General features: G+C 44.1%; 1 long non-coding RNA gene across 2 annotated transcripts; it reads left to right on the plus strand.

The window, feature by feature from the left end:
- Positions 1-2,386: 2,386 nt before the first annotated feature.
- LOC311603001 lies at positions 2,387-8,031 on the plus strand. Of its 2 annotated transcripts, none has more exons than XR_014780918.1 (4): positions 2,387-2,453; positions 6,770-6,944; positions 7,345-7,533; positions 7,629-8,031. It is a non-coding gene; the product is annotated as an uncharacterized lncRNA (long non-coding RNA). The 2 variants fall into 2 exon arrangements; XR_014780919.1 differs by having other exon boundaries at positions 2,396-2,615.
- The last annotated feature ends 3,632 nt before the right edge of the window (positions 8,032-11,663 follow it).

Below are 11,663 nucleotides of genomic sequence, written 5' to 3' on the forward strand. Positions count from 1 at the left end.
AAAGATAGGTCTCAAGGAAGTTTTAAGTGTATCTCATTTCCATGACAGAGCAAGAGGATGAAAAGATCAATACAAAAAAAAGTTATTTGTAGTACAAAAAAAGCTCATTTCAATACATTTCAAAAATCCAATTCAATACATAGAAAACTTGAGGTACTATTCTCTATATTTGATTTTTATTTCTTTTTTATTTGAAAATTGAATTACACATATTTATTTTGCATGTGTATGGGTGTCCAAGAGTGCCCCTGTGCATGTGTGGAAATCAAACAACTGTCAGGGAAGAGTCACTCTCTTCTTCCATCGTGTGGCTTCTTTCCTGTCTCTTCTTGTGAGAGTTGAGCACGTCCTATTCTGTCAAGTCTTCCTCTGCTTTGTCCCTTGTCTGTCCCTCAATTAGACATCACTCACTTTCAAACATGGCTGCTGTCTTCTACAAACTAACCTTACCTACGTTGTTTGGGATGAAAGGTGTGTACTAAGGGTTTCAGATCCTGAAATCACCAATCCCTAGCAAATGGCCTTGGGAAAGGTCTTTGAATTGTACATTTTACCTTATAAAAAACAAGAAAAACCGTTTCAGGACTGGATGTGACACCTGTGCTTCACTAGGTTCTTTCTAGCATTGAGCACCCACGTGACCAGGGTTTGTCTCTTCCCGCCAGACTTGAATGGATTGCCTCACCACAGGCATGGCGTCTGGCTCGCCACGAAGCAGCAGCAACCAATCTTGAGGGAGTTAATAATCACGGAGTGAGCACTGACTGGTGGGCAATGGGAGGCAGGAGCGAGCCAGGCAGAGACAATCTCTCCCTTCCACGCTTTGTTGCCTGGCACTGTGTCTTCCCCACATGCGGCCTGTGCGGAGACCTCACAGGATGCCTGCCTCAAGACTGGTTATGAGAGCAGTGCCCAGTGTGGAAGTGCGCGGCCTGGCACTGATTTTCGTCCTTCACAGCCCAGCTTACATTTTCTCACTCCCATAACCCGGTTATGAACCTCCCAAATTAAACATAAGTATTTAAAAAAAGAAGAAGGGCTGGAGAGATGGCTCAGTGGTTAAGAGCACTGGCTGTTCATACAAAGGTCCTGAGTTCAATTCCCAGCAACCACAGGATGGCTCACAATCATATGTAATGTGATCTGATGCCCTCTTCTACCTGATGCTCTGTTCTGTCATGTAGGCATATGTGCAATAGAGTGCTTATATATATAAATAAATAAATATTTTTAAAAAGAAGAAAATTTACTCATACAATTAACCCTATTACTAGATGTGTAGAGATAAGTCGTCCACACGATCATCTCTATACTTGCTATGAAAACATTTGATAGTCAGTAACACTTTTCAATTATATCTATTTATCTGTGTGTGTGTCGGTGCATGCAAGCAGCACAGCACACATATGGAAGTCAGAGGACAACTTTCAGGAGTCTGATCTCTCCTTCCACCACGAAGGCTCCTGACACGGAACTCAGATCATCCGAGTTGGCCACAAAATGCCTCTTCCCACTGAGACATCTCACTGGCCCCAGTATCACTTCTTGAATAAAAACTCTCACTAAATGTTAATAGACTGATACTTCCTTAATAGGATGAAAATGGCCTCTTTCCCAACCATGAATGTAGAACCCTGAGAAAAGAGGACGTGCTGTCTCTGCATTGCCTCCGAGTGCTTACATGCCCCGTGACCTCATTAAGCCCTTCCTGTCTGCCCTCTGCAAGCCTAACTTACCCATGCGCTGGGTAATAGCTCACTCTTCCAAATCCATCTACTTACTCTTACCATCCATTTAGTCTGCAAACTCTAGAGACAAAGATCCTATCCCATGTTGGCAACCACCACATTCCCAAACCCTGGGTCAGTGCCCAACTTATAAAGGAAGGGTAATAGGAGAGGGAGAGAGAGAGAGAGAGAGAGAGAGAGAGACAGAGACAGAGACAGAGACAGAGACAGAGACAGAGACAGAGACAGAAGGAGGAGGGGGGCAGGGAAGGGGCGAAGGAGAAGGAAGGAAGGGAGTGAGCGAGAGAGGGAAGGTGACAGAGAGACAGAGGACAAACGGACAGAAAGAAAAAGAGAACTAAATCATAGCATAGAGTAGTAATGATCAATGCAAATGGTTTTATTTTAAAAAAAAACACTTGAGTTTATTATTTTAAATCAAGCAAAGTATCTACAACTTCCACAGTGCTTTCTTACGCATCATGTCTCTGTCACTTCAGAGTCTTTATTGCTTGCTCACTTTTTACCTGAGGTGCCTTGCTTTAAAGCATACATTTGTATCTCTTTTCTTCTTGGGATACGGCAGCTTAGTCTGAATCTAGGAAGTCTGTCTTACCACGTCATCAGCTTCCCCTCCCCACCCTGCACTTCCTTCCACACCCAGACAACGGTACTGAAGCCGTCTCGCTGGTGGAGCTTTCTGCTTGGCAGTCTTGGTCTGAGCAGGTTTGTGTATCACATCAACCCAAAGCCTTGGATAAGGAAATAACTAGCATAGGCCTGACGTCACATGGCGTTAGATGGAGGGTGAAGATGCTTCTCCATATGCTTGCTCTACTGGGCTGCTGAATCTCAAGCTGGTTAAGTGAAAAGAGGGGAAATGTGATGGTAAGATATCCGGTGTCATTGAGGTGCAGCTTCTGGCATCCTGTGACACACCTACAACTGTCCTCAATCTTTCTGAGAGATTGCTAAGACATGCTCTTTATCACTAGATCATGAGAGAGGGGGGCCTGAGATCATGTATAGGCTCCACATCTTGTACCATAACTAATACTTTTGAGACTTTTCCTCTATGGACACACCATCAAGACAAAATATACCAAAATATACCAATATTAAACCACTCCATTTCTTTTCTTTTTCTTTCTTCCTTCCTTCCTTCCTCTTTCTTTCTTTCTTCCTTCCTTATTAAAGATTTGGTTTTTCAAGACAGGGTTTCTCTGTGTAACAGCCCTGGCTGACCTGGACTTGCTTTGTAGAGCAGGCTGTCCTCGAACTCACAGCGATCCGCCTGCCTCTGCCTGGGATTAAAGGCATGCACCACCACACTTGGCTAAACCACACCACTTCAAAATCTTCAGTGTTAGGAGCCACCCAGCAGCTAGTCCCAGCTCCTATGGTGGTTTGGATGAGGGGTCCCCTTAAATCATTTGAATATTTTAAATGTGAATACTTAGTCTCCAGTTGGTGGCTGTTGGGGAAAGAGATGTAGCCTTGCTGGAGGAAGTGTGTCATTGGGGCCGTGACTCTGTCTTGGAATGTTTGCCCCGGGAGTGGAGGTGGGAAGGGGGGAAGCACATTTATAGTGAATACCTATGTGGCCACTGCCTATGCAACCATTATCTTTTTCTTATGCTTGTTCTTTTATACTAACTATTCCTCTACCCTCATTAATCTCCCTGAGATTTTTTATACACTTACGAGAAAATCAGAGACATCAGTACCCTTGTCACTAGACACGTCAGTGGTAGTCTATGAAATAGATTTTTTTTTCTTTTGTGCTGCTAGGCAAGCAGTGTGTGAATAAGAATTTAATATTTGCTTGTAACCTTACATGAATTTCACATACTATGATAAACATAATTTAAGTGTATATTTCCTGGGTTTTGACAAATGTACCCAAGTAAGGCAAGCCCCCAAGAGAATATGGAACATTCATTCCTTCTGAAAGGTCCTCTGCTTTTTCCTGGTTAACTCACACTTTAATACCGTCAATACATGCTGTTACTCTCTCATAGTTTACCGTGCATTAGATTTGTTGTTTTTTTTTTTCTTGGACTTCATATAAATTCAAGCATAAAATATGTACTCTTGCGTCAGATTTCTTTTGTTAATTTGTTTTTGAAATATATTCATGTTTTGGTTTGGTTTGGTTTTGGTTTTTCAAGACAGGGTTTCTCTGTGTAGCCCTGACTGTCCTAGAACTCACTCTGTAGATCAGGCTAGCCTCGAACGCAGAGATCCACCTGCCTCTGCCTCCCAAGTGCTGGGATTAAAGGTGTGTACCACCATGCCTGGCTTCATGCTGTTTTACATGATAGTGATGTGTTACTTTTTATTAATGATGTGGTCTGCTGAAAAAAAGAATTAAAAGATCAAACCCCATTTACCTGTTTTTTCTCATTCTTTTTGAAAGTAATTTACTTATTTTTATGTGCATTAGTGTTTTGCCTACATGTCTGTCTGTGAGAGGGTGTCAGGTCCCCTGGAACTGGAGTCACAGACAGCTGTGAGCTGCCATATGGGTGCTGGGAGTTGAACCCTGGCCCCTTTGGAAGAGCAGCCCATTCACTTACCCACTGAGCCACCTCTCCAGCCCCTACTTATGGATACATAAGTATTTTCAGATTAGAGCGTCTAAGTAAAGTTTCTATAGGCATTTCGTAGAAGTGTTTTCATTAACATATTCTCGGTGTTCTGCATCTCAAGCTGTAGTGTACATTACATTGATGAGTTGTCATGTGCTAGCTAAGCTTGGTGAAGGCAGACTGGAGGAGTGGGGAGGGCCCTTCTGCCCCATACTCCAACTTGTTTACTTCAAGTGTTCTCTCCAAAGTGTTCTCCAAAATATCTTTTACCGGGGCAGGCTGTCCCCCTAACTGTGACAGGGAGCAAAGAGAACAGCAAAACAGCCCAAGAGTGAAAACATTGTATCCTTGAGAACAGCTAGTAAGTAAACTATTTCTCACAGACATTCCTACTGTTTATGCCATAACACAAAAGTGCCTGTGGTGGGATGGAGAAGCCTAGAAACCCATCTATGGAGAGGATGAAGAAAAGGAGGTCCTCTGCCCAGGACTCCCAATAAAGAAACTTAGCTGAGGGCTTCAGAGATGGCTCAGCAGGTAAGAGCACTGGCTGCTCTTCCAGAAGATCAGGTTCAATTCCCAGCACCCACATGTGGTTCAAAACATCTCTAACTCCAGTTCTAAAAAACCTGAAACCTTTTTCTGGCATCCGCAGACACTAGGCATGCATATAGTGCACAGACATATGTGTAGTGGAAAAACACACACACACACACACACACACACACACACACACAAGCATAATAAGAATAAATACATCTTAAATTTTTTTTATTTTAAAAAATCTTTGGCAGAGTGCCTCAACTTTCCCATCAGTCTCTGCTGCACATTTGTAAGTTTCCAGTTTGACAAGGTTAGCGTTTGCTGGCTGTCAGTTGGTGCACTCCAGTTGTCTGATAGCGGCTTTGAGGCCTTAATACGCTGAGGTTTTGCTGTCTGTCTGCAGCCTTTATCTGCTACTCACTGCTCTTTTACTTTTGCTTGCTATATGCGTGATATACTCACTAAATCTGAACCAAGAATATGGCTACCATTAATCACTTTCTAGATTTACAAAAGTGCATGCTTCATTTTATAAGAAGTTATCAGACTTTCCCCCAAAAGTCAGGGTATTTGAAATTCCAGCCCTCCATATTGGTAGATTCTGTTGCTCTATAGTGCCCACCAGCATTTGATACTGTAAATATTTTTAGTTATTTTGGTGAGCATGTGAGCAGTTTTGTCTTTTAATTAAAACATTCTTTTTTCACCAAGTGGTGGTATTGCACGCCTTTGATCTCAGCACTTGGGAGGCAGAAGCAGGTGGATCTCTGAACACAAGGCCAACCTGGTCTACAGCGTGAGTTCTAGAATAGCTGAGGCTACACAGAGAAACCTTGCCTTAAAAAACAAAAACAAAAGCACCACCCAACAACAAACCAATCAACAAAGATAAACATTCTTTTTTTGTTTTTTTGTTTTTTTTTTTTTGTTTTTCAAGGCAGGGTTTCTCTGTGTAGCCTTGGCTGTCCTGGACTCACTTTGTAGACCAGGCTAGCCTCGAACTCACAGCGATCCACCTGCCTCTGCCTCCCGAGTGCTGGGATTAAAGGCATGCACCACCACGCCCGGCTCTTCTTTCTTCTAAAAAGTGTCAATTAAAGATAAAACATTTTAAAAATGTGAAGAGCAAACACAAATTAGTGAAGAAAGAGCAAGGTCTGTAGCCAGGCGTGGTGGCACACTCCTGTAATCCCAGCATGCAAGGAGACAGAGGCAGGTGGATCGCTGTGAGTTCAAGGCCAGCGTGGTCTACAAAGCAAGCCCAGGACAGCCAAGGCTACACAGAGAAACCCTGTCTCAGAAAAATCAAAACAACAACAAAAAACAAACAAACAAACAGGGTCTGTAAGAGTCATAAAGCTAGCAGGTGTTAGGGTAGAGATGAATGCAAGCAGCGACTGAGAAAGCTTCCTAACTAGGGGAGGTTGTTCTCTTTGTTAGACTCAGAACTCCTCAGTGGCCCACACAGGAAGAGAAATGTGACTGGTTATAGGGTAAATGCTGTAATGTAGGTGCAAATACAGCTGTTATCACGTCCCTGGGCCTTAAGGGGTCTCCTTTGTTGGTTCTCATATACAAGACATTGTAGCCCATATTCATAACTTCTGTATCAAATTACTTTTTAAAAAATATACTACCTTCTACACAATTTGTTGGGGGAAAAGCAGGGACTCCAGCGTAACCTCACGGAGTGGGCACAACAGAAAAAAGACATCCCTCTGAGAGCAGAACCAAGGCCATGCAGATCACCTTGGAGAGAGAGAGAGAGAGAGAGAGAGAGAGAGAGAGAGAGAGAGAGAGAGAGAGAGAGAGAGAGAGTCTGTGTGTGTGTGTGTATGTGTGTGTGTCTGTGTGTGTTTTGGTCCTTCAAACTGGCCCTTCATTATTTGTCTTGTAAAAACATTTCAGGTGTTCCCGGTTGCTTCTGAGAATGTGCGATGTGGAACGGGCATCCGTTCGGTACTGAACGCTGTAGTGTGGCCTGCTCACTAGGACGGCAAGAGCTCACCGGAGCAGACACCGAGCACTAACTGACAAGCCTACGATCCAAGACCATTCCCCTTCGTGACCTCTGCTGAAGAAGGTACCAAAGTTGGTGTCTCGCTTTTCTAGATGCTTTGACAGCTCCCAAAGGTCATGTGGCAGGTACTTACTGCCCCTCCCCCACCTTCCAGCCTTATCCCTTAACAACAGCTTGCATGTCCTAGGGCTGGATAGCACTCACTGGATAAAGGCTTTGGGGGTGGGGGGGCGGGTAGTGGTCATTAGGGATGTGCTTTGGGGTTTCAGAGGCCTAAGCCAGGCTTGGGCAGTGGCTCTCTCTTTCTCTTCCTGCTGCCTGAGGAACTGGAACTAGGACTCTAAAGCCACTACTCCAGGACCTTGCCACATGCTTCCTGCCATGACGACAACAGACCAAACCTCTCAACAATGAAATACTTTCCTTTATAAGAGTTTCCATGGTTGTGTGTGTCTTATCGCAGCTGTAGAACACTGAGGACAGTGAAGCAGGGCAGGATGGCGAGGATGCTTCCTACCATTGTAGCTGCTGCAGCATCTAAGAGACAGAACAGCTAAGGGACAGAAACTGCTGCGATTTACATCTTTGGGTCGTCATCTCCAGCAGTTGTCAACACACAGCCGGAGCTATATGAGAATGGAATGTCACAAAGGTGAAGGCAATCTGTCTGTCTGTTTGTTTGTTTTATGAGACAGGTTCTCATGTAACCCAGGCTGCCCTAGATTTACAGCAATCCTCCTGTCTCAGCCTCCCAAGTGATGGGATTACAGGTCAGAGCCCCCACACCCTGATGCTGATTTACTGAGGGACGTCAGCTGCTGCTTGGTTGGCTCTGCCTGGGGAAAGTGAGCTGCCTTCCTGGCAGGATGGCCGAGCAGCCACGTTGAAGAGGCCCCCATGGAGAGAAGCGGAGGCTGCCCGCCAAAAGCTAGCGTCTAGCTGCCAAGCATGAATCTGAGCCACCATGGCAGCATGTCCTCCAGCCCTCCCAGCCCTCAGACGATCATAGCTCCAGCAGCTGTCAGCGACCTCGCCAGACATCCAGAGACAGAGCCGCCTAGCCAAGTCGCCATGAATTCTTCAACAGCAAAGAACATGTGAGATGGTAAATGACCGTTGCTCCATTCAGTCAACTTGGAGGATTACTTATTATGTAATATTATATGACAAATAAATAAAAATTCTTATGTAAGTTGAGTTTACACGAGTGTTAATTGAATAATTTTTTTAAATTTGCAGTTAGATATCCTAACTGATAAACTATACCTGGAGTTAAAGAGGAAAAAAAAAAGGCAACTATAAAAGTTTCCCAGTCTGGAAGTTTATCCTAAAAAAAAGAAAAAAATCTGCGTTTAAGCTAAACGGTAGGGTGCTTGCTTAGTTGTGAGTACCTGAATTCAGTCACCAGTCCCACAAATAGAGCACACAAAATTATATCCAATTTCAAGACTCGTTAAGGAGTGAAATAGGGAAATAAATCTAAACCCTAGCCTCACCCCTGTCACTGTTGTAACCCTGGGAAGACAACTCACAAGTGTTGTTTTTCTCTCTCATTTGGATGAGGAGTAGGCAAAGTCTATAATGCCTTTTAGTGCTTAAGGTCCGATACTGTGCCGCAAAAGAGTTCATCTGGGATGTGTTTCAAGAACTGTGTTAACTAAGGAAAGAAAAAAAAATTGCAGTAGTATAAAATCAGCCTATGTGCGATAGAGTTCAAGACCAGCTTGGAGTACAGGGAGAGACCTTGACTCAAAATATAGGGGAAAAATAGCACAATACACAGTACTACAAAAATGCAAGGAGATTGGCACTGCTGCTCCGTCACTCAGCACATAAACTGACTGAATGACCTTAGAAGGCAGTTTTTCAAAGGGAAAGGTACTGTGTCAACTTTCTTGTTGTTGGTAACCGAAAATAATAGCATTGTAAACTTAAATGCTGAAGAAACAGTACCATCTTAAATTATGTCTATAGAATTTTTGTTTTGTTTTGTTTTGGTTTTGGTTTTTTGAGACAGGGTTTCTCTGTGTAGCCTTGGCCATCCTGGACTGACTTTGTAGACCAGGCTGGCCTTGAACTCACAGCGATCCGCCTGCCTCTGCCTCCCGAGTGCTGGGATTAAAGGCGTGAGCCACCACGCCCGGCTATCTATAGAATTTTTAATGCAGTGAAATATATCTTCATGCTAAGAAAAAACCCAGGTGAGAGAAATATTTTTCCTTTTGCATTTTTAACAATTTTTCATAAGAATCATGACTCGCTTTTGCAATTCGCAAGTGATAGGGTTACGAAAAGTAAAGAAAAACATCAGGAGACGGGCTAAATTAAGCCGAGGATCCATTGGGTCTCATGGGTTGATCAAAAGATGACGTCTACAGTAAGACAGGTTAGTACAAGAAGAGGCGGTTGGAGAACGTACTGATCGGAGAATTGGATTAGGAAGTAACCAAACAGGTGGCGCAGACCCAAGTGGAGTGGAGGTTACAGCATCCTAAGAGTCAAGGCCGATGGGAAGAAAAAGCAGAAGCATGTGACCGGAAGTAAGGAGGACGCTCATCACGCAGGGAGTAGGAAGAATGACCAGAGGAGCATAAAACCCTTTGTTAAGCATCTTCAAGTTAATCAGTGTCAAAGCCACGTACAGAAATTCAAGGATTTCCTTTTCCTATTACACAGAATGGCATATAAACACCAGATTATACACAATTGGAAACAAACTTCTGGCACATGTTTGCCATGAGGCTTTTGCTCCTCTTTTCAAGGGAGAGCAAGGTTTCCTTGAGAAGTAGAGGGACTGTTCCCTATAGCAGCCGCCCAGCCCCGCCCCCCCGCCCCCCCCCCCCCCCCCGGGTCCCTGCATTTCTTTGGTAAGCCTTTCTCTGTGTAGCCTTAGCTGTCCTGGAACTCTGTAGATCAAGCTGGCCTCTGCCTCCTGAGTGGATTTGTAGATTATGCCTATAATCCTGGTACTCAGGAGGACTACGCAGATTACCTTAAATTCTGGGCTAGCCTAGATGAGATAGTGTCTCAAAAACGAAACAGAAACGAGGAAGAAGAGGAGGAGGAGGAGGGGAAAGAGGAGAAGAAGAAGGAGAAGATAGGGCCTTGCTAAAGTCCTGCCTAGCCTGGAATTCACTCTGTAAACCAGCATGGCCTTGAGATTACAGGTATGTATCCCACACTTGGCTCAACTCTAAAAAATTTAAATATGACAGTATTTATCAATGTATAGAGCTGAAAAGTTATTTACATTCTTTTTCCTAATTTTCTTTTCTTTTTAAAAATTTTTCCTTTTGGGGCTTTTTGGGGGGCGGGGGATGGGGAGGTGGACAGGATTCTCTGTGTAGCCTTGGCTGTCCTGGACATGCTTTGTAGAACAGACCGGCCTCAGACTCATATGGACCCGGCTGCCTCTGCTTCCTTGAGTTCTGGGATTAAACCCATGCACCACCTCCCCCAGACAAATTCTTTTTCCTAATTTTCTACTGAATCTGGACGTTTAGGCAAGCCCTTTATCACTGAACTGTATCTCCGGCATCATTTTTACTTTTTTTTAACTTCCAGGTACAGTCTCATTTAATTGTCAAGGCTGGCCCTGAACTCACTCTGTGAGCCAGGCAGCCCTGAACTTGCCAACCTCCTGTCGCAGCCTTCCGAGTAGTTGGGATCCCAGGCCTTGTCAAGACCAGCTCAATCTTACATTTTCAGAATAGATGGTTGCCATTCCTGTTAACTTTAGCTGTAAGGTGTGGTAGCTATGCTAATGACCAACTATTTAGTCTTACGAAGCCAACATGAAAAACCTGATGCTGATTTTTTTTTCTTCTTTCAGTAATAAGTAAAATAATTACAGAAACAAAAAAAATTTCAGATGAGAAGTGCTGGGAGCCTAAATGACAGAGTGGGACTGAACGTACCGGACTTTATCAGATCAATGGATGCAAAGAGTCAAAAGAAGAGGGATCAAAGGATCCGCCGTATCAGCCAGGATGCTGCTGTCACTAAATATGACCAGGACTATGAAAGAAAATGGGGTGTGTTGGTACAGAAGGCTGAGGCAGGAGAATTGCTGCAAGTCCTAGGGCTACATAGCAAAACCTTGCCCGCCCGCACCCCCAAAAAAGGCTGAGTGGGACAAGGGAAGGAAAAGGACAAAACTGCTTCTTCTTTTTTGGGTTTTTTTTTGGGGGGGGGGGTGGGGGGGTTGTTGTGTTTTGTTTTGTTTTGTTTTGTTGAGACAGGGTCTCTCTGTGTAGCCTTGGCTGCTCTGGACTCGCTTTGTAGACCAGGCTGGCCTCGAACTCACAGCGATCCGCCTGCCTCTGCCTCCCAAGTGCTGGGATTAAAGGCATGCGCCACCATGCCTGGCGACAAAACTGTTCCTTAGGTATGCTGAATTGGAAGAATCCACTGAGTCATGCCTGATGCCTGGAACCCCAGCTCTTAAGAAGCTAAGACACAAGAATTGAAAATTCAGTGCCTCTCTGGGCTACAAGCCAGACTCCCTCCTCAAGAAAAATAGATGTGCACTGAGTTAAGTGAAGGGTGGCTGCCTGTTGAGTGCCGGAATATAAAGTATAGAGCTTAGAAATAAATACGGTGACCAATGACACCACCGGAGACAGCTTTACTGTTGCAAGGAAATAAAATTGGAAGGTAAAATTGAAAGGTGGAATTTTGCCTGGAAATTCACATTTTTCTCCAAAATTCACCCCTAAATGTACTGTCTTCTAGTATCATCTACATACCAGAATATTCCACTGGACATCATATTGCCATTTC

The sequence above is a fragment of the Acomys minous genome, assembly GCF_964271855.1.
Source record: "Acomys minous genome assembly, chromosome: 8".
Lineage (NCBI taxonomy): Eukaryota > Metazoa > Chordata > Mammalia > Rodentia > Muridae > Acomys > Acomys minous.